Genomic DNA, 5,153 nt, shown 5'->3' on the forward strand with positions numbered 1-5,153 from the left:
ACTATTTTATCAGTGACAAAAAGATAACTATTTTACAATCGTTTTTAACCTACTTTTCAAAATTCCAAAATATAAATATAACTTTTTTATTGTATCGATGGTCCTCACTATCCCATATACACTGTGGAAGTGGTGGGGAATGAGAATAATGCAAAGTGATTATATAATCATCATGCTTAATCATAAGGCGGATTTTGGGTGCATGATGATTCGTTTTGAGACGTTAACAAAGGTGAGACAACTTTGGGAGAAACATTAACCCTAGTTTTTCTATATTTAATAAGATGAAACATGAATTTCATGATAGGTTTTACTATGTTAACATAAATGTTGAAATGATAATTCAAAAATGATTTAGGGGGGTGTATTGAATCATGGATTTTAAAAGTTTAAGTGGATTTGGAAAAATATTGGAGTTCGAAGAGATTTGGACTAAATCTCATTTATATGGATGATTTAAAAAGAGAAAAAAAGATTTTGGGTGAGATTTTCTCTTAAATTTCAGAGTATTTATTAGCAAAAAAAAAACATTTCAGAGTACTCTAGATCATTTGATATTATTAATCTATGTTGTTTCATTATTTTTTGAACAAATGACACATCGTTTACAAGACACGAGTTTGCTCCGTATCGTAACTCTCGCAAAGGGAAAACGAGGAAAACAATGTGGTTCATCAGATCATTGATAATGGAACTAACTGAATTTGCTCCTTATGAGAGAAAACCATTGAGGCTTCTCAAAGTTGGTAAAGAAAGAGGGCTCTTAAGGTTGCTAAGAGGAAGAGGGAGGATATGTCTAGTGTTCATGAGGTCTGGTGGAGGTGCTACTACTGAGAAGAAGAACTTCTGAACAAGTTACGGTTACACAGCTCCCACAACTGATTCATCTCATACCGAAACTCCTTCTCCCCAAGCTTACACTCACTCAAGTGCTTCACTGCAAGTGCTGAGCCATCAAGAAAAATCAGCTTATACGTTGTTCCTGTTTTAGTTGTAATGATAATGTTCTCAGAGCTGAAACCATTAGTTGCAGCCATCAAGTCCCCAAGCTTAACCTTAACCAAAGGCTTCTTAAACAAAGAGACTTGCGCTACCATATGGCTAAGTCTCTGCGCTAAGATATTAACTCCTTCGTTTTTAACTACTCTCTTTCTCGTATATACCATCAAACTCCAAACACACCAGCTGCAATATCAAAAAAAAGAAAAAAAAATTGATTCTCAGATCGTACCAAAGAGTTCATGAACCTACACTCAGCTAAACTAGGAGGAATCTCACCGTCCAATTCATTATTAAACAGATCAAGGGACATCAAGAACGGTTACCAAGTACATAGCTTTGGAGGAATGTTACCAGACTATTGATTGCTAGATCGATCAAGCTTTTGTAAGCTACCATAATATTGAAAAGACTCTGGGATCCGACCAGATAAACCCATGTCTTAAAGCACGAGATTGATGACTATGTTCTCTTGATTGTTCCAACAAGACGCGCCGACGAAATTTCATAATTTGAGAACTCTCTGAGGGTCGGTGAGAGAGGAATCAGGTCTGGATTCCTCGTAGGCATCTTATGTCATCTTCATCAGTAGCCATGGCGGGAGAAAAGCAGAGGAAGAAGAAGATGAACAGAGTAGCAATAATTGATAAAATGGAGAAGCTTTATGGGGTTTGAGATGATCTCCATGGATGAAGTGATCAGAGGTTATCTGGGTTTGGATTGAAATTAAAGTTTTGTATCTGCCAATGAAGTTGCAGAGAGACAATAAGCCTGCCATCAGTTGTCTTTTGTAAATATTTTCTTGTTCGTCTTTGGATAGATGTCGTGTTTATTTTTATTTAGAAGTCTCTCCAAATAACACATGTAGAAGTAGGAGTTTCACAGCGACATTTTTAACTAAAAATGAACTCAAAGTATCCCCAAATCCCATTCATAGCTTTTTTTATCAAAATAATGTTTACCTTTCAATAACAGTGGATTTGATATAAGTTTTGTAAATGGTTAATTGAATAACAGGAGATTTGTGAGTGTTTCTAATGATTTTAGACAAATTTTATGTTTAATAACATGTGATTTGAAAATATTTTTTAAAATCCTTAGTTGAATAACAGGGGATTTTAAAACAACTCTAAAACCTTTTAAAATCATAGTTTCAATACACCCCCCTTAGTTAAAAGCAATTTGATAGCGTGATCAGTTTCTTGGCAAAAATTATTTTATCAAGTTTCGCCCCAAAACATATGACCAGATAAACAAAAAAAAAAGTTACCATTGATATTTTAATTTCACCGTTTGTTCTTATGATTGGTCACGCAAACAACTAGGCATGGACGTTCGGGTACCCCTTCGGATATGGATACTATCCATTCGGATATCAGTTTTTCGGATTTCAAAAAATAGTTTCATTCGAGTATTACAAAAAACCGGGTCGGGTTCGAGTCGGATCCTCTCGGATCCGGGTGGGTTCGGATATATCCAAAATAACCAAATTACTCAATTCTACTCGGATATTTTATATCTAAAGTACTCAAACTTATCTAAAATAACTTAAAAATCAGAAAATACTCAATTTATATAGTTCGAATTGATTATTTTTTGTTCGAAAGTAACAATATATATAATATTATTTGAGTATTTTTGTATCCAAAACATCTATTTTATCTATAAATACCTAAAATAGCTAATATATTTGATTTATAATTTTAATTTTAGGTATTAATATTATTATAAATATAATTTAAGATAATATTATATATATATATATATTTATATGTTTAGATATATTCGGATACTCATTCAATTCTCGGTATGAATCGGGTTCGGTTTCGATTTTTTGGATTTTTGAAAAATGGATCAATCCAGATATTTAGGCAAGAACCAATCGGATCGGATACCCTATTTTTCGGTTCGGTTCGAGTAAATATTTCGGGTATGGATAGTGCGTAGTGCACATTCCTGCAATCATGCAGCCGTATCCCTAAATTAAAAAGAGAAAGAAAAAACTAACAATCACAAAATATATCAAAAAGCAAAAAGACATGAAGTTACAAGAAAGAAGCGACAGCCAAGTGCCTTGTGGCAAAGTATATGCCCATCTCTGCAAATTTTGAGCATGTTGAAATGGGATTCTGACTCTAACTTGTCACAGTGTGATTAAAATGGGCCAGCCGCCAGTGAATCCCGACTCTTTTCTTAAGAAACAAAAGCCGAAACCATTTCAAATTTATAATTGAAGTTATGTTAGTAAAATGGAAGCTTTTCATTTGGTTGGGTAGTAAAATAAAGGTTCGAAAAAGCTTTACTAATGCGATGCCTTAGTAAAACTGAAATCTTTTTTTTTTCTTTTCATATACAAGATTCTTTCATTAACGAAAAGAACTCAAACCAATCGTGATAGCTGCCGCGACGAAGGATTCGACCAAACCCAACCTAGTCACACTTTGTACTCATTCCAAACCTTAGTAAAACTGAAATCATTCATGCTCTCTCACATATAAGATAATTTAACTTAGTTAGACCTATACTGGGCCTACATAAATAATCTGCTTGTTACAATCTTCACCAAAGAACCATACGGGCTTACACATAAGAATTTACCCCCATTATATATATTTTTGAGAGACATGTATAGCCGAATCCCTGCTAGAAGCCTAGAGCCCTCTAGGTTGGGCATTTAGGATATCAGATTGGTATCCAGTAGGGGCTAAATTCATTTATTACCTAATTTATTTTCTGTTCGGATAATTTCAGATTCGATTTGAATAATAAAACTAGAAACTAGAAAATACCCAAAAATTAGTTTTCATTTGGTTTCGGTTCCATTTTGGTTATTTTGGATAATACATATTAAATATCAAATAATTAAATTCACATAAAAATATTAGATATTTTGATTTATTTTGGATATTTTGGATAAAAATATTCAGATATTTTTGACTAGTTAGGATATTTTATAATAATTTTTTTCAAATATTTTTGGAAATTTTTAATAGATTTCAAGTTATAAATATATAGTTATATTACATGTATATATATTTAATATTTTTTACGTTCAAGTATACATTCGATTTATGATTTAGTTATTTAGGAAATAAAAATATAGAAATCATTTGGGCAGTTGAACGTTTTGGTTTGGTTTCGGATTTCATGTATTTCAGTTTGAATTTTACGTTTCAATTGTTTTGCTCAGGACTAAGTCGCAACCCTATAAATTACTAGGTTTGGACAATATAATTTCAGTTGAAAAATTATATGTTTTAATCGTTTTGAATTCTATGTAATTGTATTTCGTCTTTAGATGAGTTTGCTTATCTATAATCTAATACATTTGCAGTCGGCCAATCAATTTTAGTTGCTTATTCAACTATTTTTATACTGGAACGGATCAGAATAATGGTCCATCGGTTTATTAGAAGTCAGTTAATTTTTTTATTAGCTTTGTAAAAATGTGCTGATCAAGTAACAAATTAATACACGTAACTAGATTCTGATCCGGCTTTAAAAATGGCGGTTATATTTTTATTGAAAATGATATTTATGTAATGAACGTGCCATTTAAAATTAATTTGTACTAATTGAAGGGTTTTATATTTAAATATTTTTTGTAATCATCATATCTAAATCATAGTTTTATTATATATGTTTTGGCTTCCTAAACATATTTTAAATGATCCTCTCCCATGAACCCGCCCTATCTAAAAAGAATATAGATTTAGGTTCACATTCTGATCCGTCCTTCAATTGATGGATATATTTTTTGTTTTGTTTTTTTCAATTCTTATATTTTAATTTTTTGTAATCATATTTTATATTTAATATTAATTTAGTTTAATAAAATGTTTTCTTAAATCTATACTATTAAAGTAGATTCATGTTTATGAATCTGCCCCTGAATTTTTTAAGTAATCACAAAAATTACCTGTATTTTTTACAGTACTATTTGCAACCAATCAAAAGTCATTATTTTGCAATTACATTAAATAGTATTTAATAATTCTTAGCCTTTTTGAAAATTTTGTTTCCTAAATGTTTGCACCATATCTTTCCAAAAAATATTTCACATTATTAATTATTTGAAAGTATTTATTAAATGAAACCTCAAAATAAAATTAAGTTGAAATAACAAATGATTAAATTAACAAAATCATAATATG

At 31.0% G+C, this 5,153-nt stretch overlaps 1 long non-coding RNA gene across 1 annotated transcript; it reads right to left on the reverse strand.

The window, feature by feature from the left end:
• Positions 1-550: 550 nt before the first annotated feature.
• LOC108856959 (uncharacterized) lies at positions 551-1,924 on the reverse strand. Its single transcript, XR_001950270.2, has 2 exons — positions 1,279-1,924; positions 551-1,185 (listed from the first exon to the last, which is right to left on the reverse strand). It is a non-coding gene; the product is annotated as an uncharacterized LOC108856959 (long non-coding RNA).
• Between the last annotated feature and the right edge of the window lie 3,229 nt (positions 1,925-5,153).

Source organism: Raphanus sativus, chromosome 5 (assembly GCF_000801105.2).
Source record: "Raphanus sativus cultivar WK10039 chromosome 5, ASM80110v3, whole genome shotgun sequence".
NCBI lineage: Eukaryota > Viridiplantae > Streptophyta > Magnoliopsida > Brassicales > Brassicaceae > Raphanus > Raphanus sativus.